General features: G+C 46.2%; 1 protein-coding gene across 1 annotated transcript in view; it reads right to left on the reverse strand.

Moving 5' to 3' along the window:
- PRKN (parkin RBR E3 ubiquitin protein ligase) overlaps positions 1–13,318 on the reverse strand; it is a 613,811-nt gene that overhangs the window by 269,927 nt on the left and 330,566 nt on the right. The window lies entirely within an intron of this gene.

A 13,318-nucleotide genomic window follows, 5' to 3' on the forward strand; every position in this document is an offset into this window, starting at 1 on the left:
GACGTGCGCACGCTGCTGTTAATCTGAACGTTATTTGGGGCCGGGGAGTGAATCGGCCACAGCGATGCCTACAGCAGGGCCAGGCTGGGCCCACTGCAGTGCGACGGACCCTCCGCTGCCACGGTAAAGGGGGGGTCTGTCCGCAGGTCCCCGCTTAACGGCTCTCCACCATACATCGCCAAACATACAGAACGTGTTGTAAAAGAAGCAGAGAGAACAATCTGTTCAACACTGTGTGTGATCTCATCTCTAAGAGGAACATCCCCGTAGGGGTCACGTACATTCATGAACATGCCTATGTGCACACGCACAGATCTGAGTATGTGACCATGTGTGCAGCTGCTCATGCCTGTGTATATGTGTGTATATGTGTGTACAAGTGCTTATGCTTATATGTGAAATATATACGCAAATGGTATATATGCATGTACTTGTTTATAAGACTTTTTATATAGCCATGGACAAAAGGTATAGAAAGATCCAGAACATTTTTAAGATAATCACCACTTGGTGTGGGCTTGAAGGAGGGGAGAGTGAAAGTTTCCTTCTATCCCTTAGAAATACAAAAAACGAAAAAGTTGGAGGAGTTCAAAACCATGGTATTTACTTGGGGATCTGTCCCCAAATAAATTCTTCTTACTTGATCCTGGGCTGCTGTTCCCAAACGGCTCACTATTGGGCTGCATGACATAAGCACTTAAGGTCACGGTCCCCGTGACCTCAGTGGGTGCAGTAGTGTCCCCAGCTCACTCATATCCTTCCTTCTGACCTGCCGGCCACAGAGACCCATGCCCATTTCAATATTGACACCAAGTGCCGTGGGATTTGGACATAAAATGAAGACGGGCCGGCAGTGTCGCACAGCATGAGGGTGGCCTGGGTCCTCACGCATCGAAAGGACCAGCAAGGGGCTGCAGGTGGGCTAAGACTCTAAAAGAAGACCGCGAAGGGCTGTGAGTCCCGTGGCATCAGGAGATGGCCGATTTGGAACAGAGACATATTTCTAGGAGAAAAGGGAAATCGCTAAGAAATTAGAATATTAAGAAAAGATTGTCCTAGAAGAAAAGTGCAGAGGTTGAAAATCGCCAGCCTAAAAATGATTTTATGGGGAGATTAAAATTTTTGCAAGAAGCCGTGGATTGGATTTCAAGTCCCTATGTGAGTCACTGCGGGAGGAATTTAGCTGGGAGGAAATTAAGATTCTCGATAATTAAAATATGGAACAGTCTGGCAAGAGAGGATGGGCATCTCCAAGTCCGTCTGAATTAGGTGCTAAAAATAGATGTTTCTGAAAGTCCTGCCTCCTCCTGGGCCAGACAGCATTAGTGAGAAGTGCTTTTAATCTCAGCAATGTGCTAATTGTTTCTAATGGCCTGTAAACAAAGTCCCCAAACTATTAACCTTCTCTCTTTAGCCAGAGAATCAGGAAATTAGTCTTTGAGAGAAAAGTCCCCAGCAGGTTGCCCAAGGGGTGTCCAGAAGTAGATACGCTGTCACTTAATTTGGAGGGGAGTCAAGGTCAAACAGCCCTTAAGCTTGCGATATGAAATGGATAAGCCAAAAGCCTTAACAGAAATAAAGAAAGACTCTCTCCTCCCTGGTCGGGTTCAGTTTAGTTGTGTTCCTATCTGTGGGGAGAAATTCAAGTGACAGAACCTCTCAAGAAGCTCGCAGATGCACAAGTCTGTCATTCTGGGAGCTTTTTAAGCATTAAAACAATGTCCCTCAAATGACAAAAACATCTGAAGTTCAGTCCTTGTAAGTTAAAATCAATGCCATATTGAAACTGGAGTTCAAGTTAGTCTTAGAAAGGCGATGGCCCCCAACCATCAGGACCTGAGAGGGGGATTCGGGTTGGCCCCCTCTGCTCTGCGTATCTTTTCTAGGATATGGAAAGAAATCACTCAAATTGTTCTGAAGGGAGGATAACCACTGACGAGCCAAAACATGTTAGGGAAGAGATGGCCACTGAAGAGAGTCTTTTCAGCCATTTAAAAATTTTTATTTAAAGTTGCAGCCATTAGACCACGTGCTCGCACAGCGTGAGTAAGGGAGGCGGAGGCGCTGAGAGGCGCCCAGGAGACAAGCACGCGCGTGCGGCCGGTCTCAGGTTATGGGCCGTAACATTTCAAATCCCGGAGACATCGCGTGGCTTGATAGGTGGCGTTAGAATAAGTAATAGAGTACGAATAGAAGCTGGATCTTTTAGCTTTCAAGGAACCAAAAGCTTAAGGAAATGGAATTGTAAAACCATGAGAACGGGCAGGTCAAACGAGTAACTTGGGATTGGCAAAGAAGTTCCTGAAATGGAGGAAAATTCAAGATCACTGATAATCGAGCGCATAAAAATTTAGGACTCGGTACAGAAAAACACTCAAAACAAAGTCAAAGAGAAACAATAAGTGGGGAAATATTTACACTTATTATATACATAGAAAAGTGCTAGCATTCTTGACATATAAAGAAATCTTCCAAACTTATTTTTTAAAAATCAAACAGCAGATAGCATGGAGGGGAAAAGCTGAAACAATGGATTCATAAAGGAGCCAACGCGAACAGTTTCCCCGGAAAGCGAGCTCACCCTCGGGGCAGCCGCTCTGTGCCACAGGGTCCCCACAGTAGCTGCCACACCTGCGCACACCTGCCGAACCCTGTGGGCTCCGCCATGGAAAGCGCCAAAGTATAAAGGGAAGAAGAGGCCCCGCACCGGTCGCGTGAGAGCAGACCTGGTAGAATCTTCTAGCAACGAAATCCACACACTTAAGTATCTGTACCGCGCATGGCCGTCCACTCTGACAATATCCAACGTCACGGAGACGAAACGAGACCGGGCAGGTGGGATGCGGCAGGATGCGCCTGAATCTCAGGGCCCGGCGTCCGGTGCTTCCTGGGCGGGGAGCGCGCTCAGGGATACGCAGAGGGCCAGGGGTGGAGGCCTCGGGCCACTTTCCGCTATGTGACAACGATTCTTTCCCAGCCCTCCTCCCACTGAGGCTCGGGTGAGGCCTGGGGGCACACCTAGGAGGCACTGTCAGTGAGGAGTTGGGTCGGGAAGAGATTGTTCAGAGCCTGGGCACCGCTCCAGCAGGATCCGGGATTTAGTTGGCGGGAATGTGAGCTCGCCGTGTGCAGCTCCAATGGGGCCCCCACGGCACGTGCCAGCTCAGCCCCGGGAGACGTGCGGCCTCTGCAGGTGTGGCCGCAGCCCTGAGCGGTGTCTCGCCCGTCCGCTCCTCTCAAGAAGACAGGCCCATCGCAGTGCTGCCAAGGTCAGGCCTAAACCAGGGTGGGCACCGCCGGAGCTCTGCCTCTCCATCCCCGGTGTCACGGTGACCCACAGCGAGACGGAACTGGGCGCCAGGTGCCCCTTCCCGAGGCTCCCTGCTGCCCGACCTTTGCTCTGCGCCATTCCCTTTGCTTTCTAACTGCCAAAGGGCATGAGCACAATTCTGAAAAGGTTCTCAATCACACGGATTCACAGTGGAGGATTTTCCTTCCAAATGAAACGGAATGAAATGACTTTTGTAATTGTTTTACCAGCGGCCTGCAAACTTGGTTTCATTCTTCATGGACGTCGGGATCAAGTCCCACCGGCGGAAAACCCCAGCTCGCGTGAACTCAAAGGGTAACGCCCTGGAAACCCGGCTCAGGTTTTTGGAACTTATTTAAAATACACAGCTAAATTCCAGCGCACTGGGCCAGAGAGATGACCTTCAGAATGGTTTTATCTCTACCACCAGACTCGCCTCTTCTTCATGGTGCTCGCTTCCTAATCGCCACACACTGGAGGCCCACGAAGCGTGTCATCCAACTCGGGCCAAGCCGCATCCTCTTGGCTAATTTATCAAAACCCACTGGGAAGAGCTGGCCCCACGGCTGACTGTGGAGGGCGAGGTGTTCACGGCACAGTCTGAAATTTGGAACTGCGCTTTTTGTTTTTGTTTTTGTTTTCTATCTTTGTGCCGTGAAACAATGCAGGGGAAGAGTGGAGGCTGGAGTCCGCCAGGTTTAAGAGCTCGGGTGGAGAGGCGTCCCATAGGAAGTGAGCCTCTCGCTTTACGCGACCCGAGCAGGGGGCTCCGCCCCTCCTCCACCTGCGCGGCGTTTCCCCCCCCAGGACTGTGAAAACTTGCTTTGGGGGATTGTCCTGACCACTGTAGGACACTCAGCAGCATCCCTGGCCTCCACACACGCCAAGCGAGGAGCAGCCCGGCCCAGGAAGCTGCAGGCATTGCCAAAACCACCCCTGGCTGAGGGCCGTCAACCTGCAGCTACACATGGACGTCAGAGCTCAAGGTTCGTGCCTCGCTCCGCAGCATGAAGAGTGAGAAATGGGGTCGCACAGAGTGCCCGCTCAATCCTACACTGTCATGCCTACATCCACAAAAGTGTGTGCTACTGACCTTAAAGACACTACTTTTCTCAGTAAAAAAAAATAGTCCATTCAGCTAGCTGATGAAAGCCCTGTTTATGGGCAGCTTCATGACACAGATGATGTCTGGGACATCGAGGCAGGCACACCGGCCGCTGTAAAGATGAATCACTCTTTAGCTGTGCTTCGCGGAACCACGGTTCATGTAACCGTGAACAAATATAGATGAGACAAGATCAGCGAAAACTACCAACGACATACTCTTCCATTAGTGACTCAGAGCCCAGGCCCTGGCTGCTAATGACCGCGCCTGCTCTGTGCCAGGCGCTCTTCAAGTTTGATCTCATTCAACTCTCAGAACCTTCTAAAGAAGTTCAGAGAGGCTGGGGGACTGGCCCAGAGAACAGGACAAGCAGAGGTAGAGCCAGTCAGGGACCCGCCCTCCTTCTGCAGAAGCGACACCCTCCCTCAGCCCCCGTTCACCGTAGGCTGACGCGGTGGACATCGCTGAGCAATTCTAGGGCAAGTCCATTTATGCTGAAAAGCAAATGTCACTGGAAAGCGGGAAGCGTGAAAACCAGCCACGGTGAGAGACCGGGTGGGAGGGAAGATCCAGCGCCTTCCGCCTCCTCACTACAGAAAGCTGTGGTGTGAAACCCCTGTCACAGACGGACAGGAAGCGGGCCCGGCTCTCACTAAGGGGTGTGCTTCGATTTGTATATTGGAAAATAAGCTTGACCAAGTCAAGTTTTCAAGATAAATAAAAGAATTATTCCACCTATGTATAATTCAGGGAGGGAGACCAAAAAAACCCATAAAGGTCCAAAGGCTGAAATTCATTTTCTAATTTCCCAAATCAAAATGTCTCCATATGGACTTGGAGTTGCACGAGCCAAAAATATCCTTGCAGAAGCAGATTAGAGCAGAGCAGGGACAGCTCTGAGATCTGCTGTGTGGATGGAGCATCGCGTCCCACGCATCTTAACATCTTCCTAGATGATTGAGAAATGCTCTGAAAGGACCCTTACAAAAATTCCCATGGACACTTCTAACTTAAAAGGCATTATGGGCACCGGCCAGGAGAGTCTCAGCCAGCTCTCCGGCACAGCTCACCCGTGTGCCTGCGCCACATGACGCCTGCATCAGTATTAAATATATTTGCCTGCAGCAGCCCGGCCTCTCCCAGCTCAGAATATCTCCTCCGAGATGCTACTCAGCGCCCGGTATTCCGCTGGGATGAAGGTCTCATTTCAAAAAGAACTATTTATGTACCTATGTTTCCCAAGAGGAGAAAGATTATTAATAATAATCATTACAATGGATGTGTCCCATTTGCATAGGAATCTAGCTTTGTCAGTGTAGGTTCATATAAATGAACTTATATGATCCTGATACCACCTCAGAAACTAGCTGAGTTCAGGAAATAAGGTCAGAATCATTAATTGGCCCCCAGTCACTCAGTTGGTGGCGGATTGGGGAGGAAAAGCCTGTCCCGACGTCCCACCCTGGACCCGTCCGCACGCCTGGGCACCTGCTACGGAACAGACCGTATCCCTGCGGTCCCCGAGGAGCCGGGCAAAGGCCGCACTCCAGGGCTTTGGAAACTGGAACTGTGGGAACCCCCTGACTCGGAGATGGCAGGGCGGGGCCTAGCTCCTGGGCTCTGCGTTTGGTGCACCAACAACCTACACCTGCCTCACTCTCCTCCCAGTCACTCAGTGCAGCCAGAAGGCGGCGCCGTCCCTGCCACGAAGACAGGTGCGGGGGACAGAGGCCCACAGCCTGTCTCTCAGCGCCACGCTCATCACTGCGGTGCCTTCCGCCCGCCGCGGGAGCTGGGAAGGCCTGAGCTACAGACACCCCGAACCTCACTGACAAAGCGAGGGCAAGTGGGGGCGAAGCGGAGACCTACGCCCCTTGAGTGGCTGGGGAGTGACGTGGCCGGGATTGAAGCGTCGGTGAATGACTCGGACTAGCGGTCCACGCATGGCTCCGTATCTGCGGGAGGGATACAAGCAGGAAAAGCCTTCCCCAGGGAGGCACCTGAGAGGAGCGGCAGCGAAGAGGCGGAGGGGCGCAGATGAGGTTTAGCTGCTGTTAGCAGAGGGGCCGGCCCAGGGACGACCCAGGACTGCCGCTTGCAGGGACAGGATGTCAGTGTGTCCCGCTGGGAATAAAGCCTCTTTGTTGGAACGAGACAGCGAGTCAGTCCGTGGACACAAGAGCCCTGAACACCAGCCCAGCAGCCCCTGCTTCTCTCAGGGCGGCTTCAGGACCCAGAGAGGCGCAGCGGCTGGATCGTGGGGATTCCCACCAATGAACACAGAGAACAGGGAGGGATGCATGGCCATGAGCTCCATCTGTGTGTGACACTGATTACTGCCACCTGTACGCGGATTTGCCCAGAACCCAGCGGTTGCAGTGTCCCAGCTTCGGGTTAATCTAGGAGAGAGGGAGGCCAATCTGATTTACGCAAATGTGGGAAACGCTATCGACCGCATCTTGTGTTCCTGCTTGGGTTCAATTAATTTGCTAGAGAAGCTCATAGAACTCAGAGGATCATTCTACTTACTAGGTCACCAGTCTGTTATGAAAGGGTATAACTCAGGAACAGCCAGATGGGAGAGATGCACAGGGCGAGGAGTGGGGAAAGGGCAGAGATTCCTTGCTCTCTGAGTGAGCACACCACTCTCCCCGAATCTCCGTGTCTTCACCAACTGGAAGCTCTCCAAACCCCAACCCCATCCTTTTGGGGATTTATGGAGGCTTCATTACATAGGCATGATTGATTAAGTCATTTGCCATTGGCGATCGTACTAGACTTCCAGACCTCTCCCTTCCCCTAAGAAGGCTGGACCAGAAGTTCCAACCCTTTAATCTTACGGTTGGTTCCCCTGGCAACCAGCCCCCATCCTCAGGCCAGGCCCCAAAGTCACTTCCTGCACAACAAAAGACACCTTTGTTGCTCTCTTTCTTTAGGAAATTCCAAGGGTCTTAGGAGCTCTGACGGTGGCAAAAATAAAATAGGCTTTGTTATTATAAATCTCAAGATTTCTACTTCTTGAGAAAGTTAATAATAAAGTATGTAAGGTGCATAGCATTACTCAACTTTTGCATCCACCTGAAGGGCTTTTTAAATGTCACTGACCAGACACACCAACCTGCCAAAGCAGCAGCAGCCTCCCCACCAAGCCTGGAGTTATTTTAGGAATGTTGGGCTCAAAAACTCGATTTCTCGCACGCAGCTCAGAAGGTGCATTTGCATATTACTCAGTGAAGTGTGGTTTTTCATTTAGATCAAATGACTGTTCTAAATTAATTTACTCGGTTTGGATTCCAAGTTTTCTGTGCATGTACAAGTTAGGGGATAGCCGTTAGTATTAGTCTGCTTAGCAGCACTTCATGAAAAGTTCAGTTGCATAGTAGTCTATCAGCATCACTGTGTGATATAAATAAAAAATCTGTTAATTACAATAATTGTTCAGTTTTTCTCTTCATGTGGTTCATTGACTCAAAGTGAAACTTTTGGAAGGTATTCTCTTGATGGTGAGTTATCTGGCATTGTAAATCCTATTGGAAATTTAAAGTTCCACATTGAATACATTGTTTTTAAAGTGATAATATGAATATCTACTTGGGTGCAACACAGCACTATGGTTAAAAACAGCAGCTTACTGAATCAGGAGCTTGTGGAGCATGCTTGGAAGTAGCTGTGGTACCCATGCAACTTGTCACTGTGTTCCAACAAGCTGTGATATCCTACCAATCAAAGCAGAGCTGTAGTTGTCAAAATTTGCAAATATTTTTGCAGAGACGGAGAAACTGAACCACAAAGTTGCTGTGACAAATCTGATGTTGAATAAAACAGCCTCTCTGGGCACCAGCACCTACTGTCTCTGCTGCCCATCATCAATCACAATTTTAGGAAACTTTCAGCCTTGAAAAAAACTACTTTGTAAACCAACACTAGTGCCTACTGAAGGGTGAGAGAATATGCCACGCCCAAACATGCCATTTTGGCATTAGGACTATTTTGAGCTGGAGCCAGTCGAGACGAAGCAGATACGAGAAAAGCTCTGCTTTCCTTTATTTGCCTAAATGAAGGACATACATTTGTAAAGGTGTCTCTCTGCCAAGAAGGGCAGAAGTTAATCACTGGAGATAACTCTAGACCTTTATCAGCCAAGATGACACCAGAGGAATCTACATTACAAACTTTACTAACTGGCCTTTATCTTCCATTAGATCCCCCATATCTTTACCTTCCCACAATTCTCTGCCCTAGAAGCTCAAAGTCCTTTTCCTTTGTCTTCTCACTTCTCTACAAAGTTATTGTTCTTTGATCAAGAACATGGTGGGGATAAAGTAGGTTTACAGTTGTTTTCATGGAAAATAACACAATAATTAATAAATAATAATACAAAAATAAACTATGTGTTTTGGGTACTCACAACTGTAAACCTACTTTTGCCCAGCCCCATGTAAGCCCGAGTTCTAACCAGCTTTTTGAGTTACCCCTCTCTGGGTGCTCCCATGTATATGTGGGCTTCACTTGTCAGTAAATTTCTGCTTGTTTTGCTTTTGTTAATCTGTCTTTCACCAAGATCTCAGCTGGAGAACCTAGGAGGGTAGAGGGAACATTTTTTTTCTCCCCTACACTACAATAGTATTAACTATTTTATGAGAACCTTCTAAATTTGTTTTCGTTTTGTTCAAAATCAGTTAGCAATGTTTTATCAAAAACTTCAATTAATAAAATTCCCCAAATATTCAGCTTTGGAAGTTTTAAGTAAATATAAGTCACAGGAAAAGGTCATCAAGAAGAAACTGAAATTAATCCCCATAAAAGTGAAGGCAAACCTGATTAGATTCAATGATGAGAAATTGAAAGCCACACAAGATTTTCATTCTGAAATCCAAAATTTAATTTTTGGAATATTTAAATTTATGGAAAGAATCTTTCAATGCAACTTTTATTTTCCACTAGATAAATTCATATTCATATCACAAAAAAGATTGAGAAAACTTTTGATCTTGTTGCCTAGAAATGGTGAAACTTTCAAAATATGTATAAATAGAAATAATTTACTTGACGAGTTCTGTTTTGTAAAAATGTTTGTAAAAAGGAAGTTTCTCTGAGTGTAGCTTGGGATAATATTCTGTCAGAAATATTTACTCATTTAAATTAAAAAGCAGAAGTGAGAATACTGTCTATCAAAGTCTTTCCTGAGCTTGCTACCAGTAGAGGGAGATTTCCTCGATTACAAATATTACGATCTACAGAGAAATATCAAGGGGAGGGGTTAATTTCTAATGCTTTAGTTATACAACAATTTTAAAGAAGATTGTAGGCAGCTGCTTTTTTTTTTTTTTTTTTTTTTAAATATAAAAAGAGAAAATAGGAAAACACATTTTGAACAAAATGGCTCAGGAGGAGAAACCAGATGTGAAGACTAGTAATGGCAGCACGAGGTGTCAGAGTTTGGCTTTGGGGCCAAGGATCAAGTCCTGCCCTTTGTAATGTGCAAGGGGGAGTGTATCCACAGAACCAGTAAGGTCAGCATCCAGCTGGCTGGGTGTAAAGAACAGTGAATGGGCAGATTAGTACAGGCCCTGCTTAAGTTTATGTAAGTTATTCTATGCTTGTTTTTACACTGTCTTGGCCAAGTAAAAGCATCATTGTGAGTTTGGGTTCCTGCTTCGGAGCAATGGCACCCTGAGAAGGCACCAGTAGGTGCAACCAGGGTCTGTCTTGCCCTGACTAGCCCTTTCCCACCACACCCTTTACTGCTAGAGGACACAGCTGCCCTCCACCCTCCCTGCATCCCATAAACAGCCTTTATCACAGCCTGAAGCACCTACAGCACTTCGTGGGGTCACAGGTCAGCTCAATAAATACCTGTTGAATGAACAGGTTGATTGACCTTTAAGTTACCTCTGATGACAGAGGTGGTAAAGGTCACAGATGCTGCATGAAATTGCTTTGCCCGGGACACTGACATTATAGGATGCTGGTATCCGCACACACACTTCTGCACATTAACGTGTGGCACTATGGGGTAAGCTCCATCACCACCACACAGTAAGTAGCTCTTAGTCCTTGGAAATCTGCACCTGGACCCAGAAATGCTTGGATTTCATTCCTGGGCACTTCAGGTATGGAATTTGACAGCCATTAAGCAATACCTCCAAAATCAGACAGAAAAGTAACTTGCATATTAATTCTAAATCATAAAGAAAATGCCAAATATAACCAAAATGTAAGTGTGAATTGACAAAAGCAGCCTACAACATGACAAGTGCATTCAAGGGGAAGGGAGCTAGGAGTCCCATGTCTTGTCTCCCTTTGGTGAATGGGTGGATGGATGGATGGATGGATGAATAAAAGAATGAATGGATGGGTGAATGAATGGGTGAATGGATGGGTGAATGAATGGATACCAAAATACTGTCAAATGAGGTTTAAATCACTCTCCCCCATCAAGACCTAGAACCAATACAAATGGACTTCACTAATCTCCAAACCCAAGGAAATCATTTAAGACTGCAGCCCAAGGCAGCTTTGCTTTAATAGGCTAAATGAACTTTAGGACAAACTTGAAAGCAAGATTATTATAAAAACCATTTATATCAAACAACAGTGACATCAAACCATGTGTCATTATTGAAGGAAGAGTTGAGGGAAATTACAAGGTGGTCCTGCTTCTCAGATTTAACGTCTTATTGGGTGCTGGATTTAAAAACATGTTTCTGGGAGGTTCAGTTTCAACTGTGCAAGCATTGTTTTTGTTTTGTTTTGTTTTGTTATTTTTAGTTTGTCTTCAACTTTTAAACTGAGGAACGAAGAATAAAGGTGGGAAAAGTGCAGGGAGCCTCAGTCAGCCCTGGAAGCAGGGGGAGAGTGGGGAGGGCTGTTTTCTTTTTTGCCAAATGAGATCATGGCAATGATTTTTCCAGTCTGTATGATTTCACACTTTGCATTTTTAAATTTTAAGAGTAATATTGTAAAGTAAATACTGTTTTTCCCCAGGGAAGGGGACCCAAAATCAGGGTGGGCCCAAGATACATGTGCTGGTAGGATAAAAAATACAAGTATCACCCTGGCTTCGTCCATGCCATTTCTATGAGGCTGAATATTGTTATTCCTGGGTCAACTTGAGGTATACAGAAATGGCCTGCACCCTTTTGATGCAGTTCTCTGGGAAACACTTAACAACACAGACCTTCTACCTTGAAGGGCTGGGCTTTCTGCTTTTCGCTCAAGTTTTTGCTTTTTGTTCAGTCCATTACTTTTTATTCATAAACTTAAGACTATTGAGTGATAACCTTGAGTGAACATTCCTATCATGAATCCATGACAAGATCCTTATGCATGAATCCATGACAACACCTCTACCCATGAGTCCATGACAACATCCCTATCATGAATCCATGACAACATCCCTATCATGAATCCATGACAACATCCCTATCATGAATCCATGACAACATCCCTATCATGAATGAATGACAACACCCCTACCCATGAGTCCATGACAACATCCCTATCATGAATGAATGACAAGACCTCTACCCATGAGTCCATGACAACATCCCCTACCCATGAATCCATGACAACATCCCTATCATGAATCCATGACAACATCCCTATCATGAATCCATGACAACATCCCTATCATGAATCCATGACAACATCCCTATCATGAATCCATGACAACATCCCTACCCATGAATCCATGACAACATCCCTACCCATGAATCCATGACAACACCCCTATCATGAATCCAGGACAACATCCCTATCATGAATCCATGACAACATCCCTATCATGAATGAATGACAACACCCCTACCCATGAGTCCATGACAACATCCCTATCATGAATGAATGACAACACCTCTACCCATGAGTCCATGACAACATCCCCTACCCATGAGTCCATGACAACATCCCTATCATGAATCCATGACAACACCCCTATCATGAATCCATGACAACATCCCTATCATGAATGAATGACAACACCCCTACCCATGAGTCCATGACAACATCCCTACCCATGAATCCTTGAATATAAGAAGAAACAATCCTTCTATCTTATGTATAGAGCATTACTCTGCTGCCTTATAAGAGACCTTATTCAGTGAAGTGGCTGGTTATACACACACACTTAAATCTAACTGAATATAGTCGCTTCTATTTATAAAATCCTTCAAAAGTAATAAAAGAAATTTTTTTTTATTGCAACAGAAAATATTATTATTCCAGCAATTATCTCCCTGTGTATCTGGAAGGAAGCTCATTTCTGTCAAAATATTTTGTGATTTATTAATATAAAGGTGGCAGCTCAGCAACATGAAGCATGGAGGGCCATGCTCACTGTGAGATAATATGATAATATGATAATATGATCAACACGATGTATTTTAATGCCATCTTTATCTGCTTCAGTGGAAGGTTTTAAAACACTGGCTGGGGGCTGCATTCTGACTTAGAGAAAATATTTTCAATTTCTCCTTTGAAAAACTGAAAAGTGATTTAATCACCTGGTGCATTCAGAGCAGCTGGGCCCTGCTTTTCAGCACTTTCCATTCAGTTCCTGGACAACAGAGGAGTCAGCTGTTCTTCCTCATGGTGAGAGCACTGGCCACACTCACTCACTCACCCACCTCTCCAAGGGGGCGCAAATGCGGACTGAGGGGCAATACTGGGGGGCTCCCTGCCTCCGTGAGAACTGAGTAGGCAGCCAAAGGAAAACGTCTCATTTTTATTTATTCCTTTCTGGAAACAAGTTTGCTCAACAGATGTGGTTAAGGTTTTTAGACTTCTATTAGGCAACATTTATATTTAAACCTATTAAAGAATGAATGTAGCATGTAGGCGTACGAAGACTCACTAATCATGAAGTCGTACAGTTTACAGCAGCTTTAAAAGCCCATCTAGTA

The sequence above is a fragment of the Miniopterus natalensis genome, chromosome 5 (genome assembly GCF_054644295.1).
Source record: "Miniopterus natalensis isolate mMinNat1 chromosome 5, mMinNat1.hap1, whole genome shotgun sequence".
Classification (NCBI taxonomy): Eukaryota; Metazoa; Chordata; class Mammalia; order Chiroptera; family Miniopteridae; genus Miniopterus; species Miniopterus natalensis.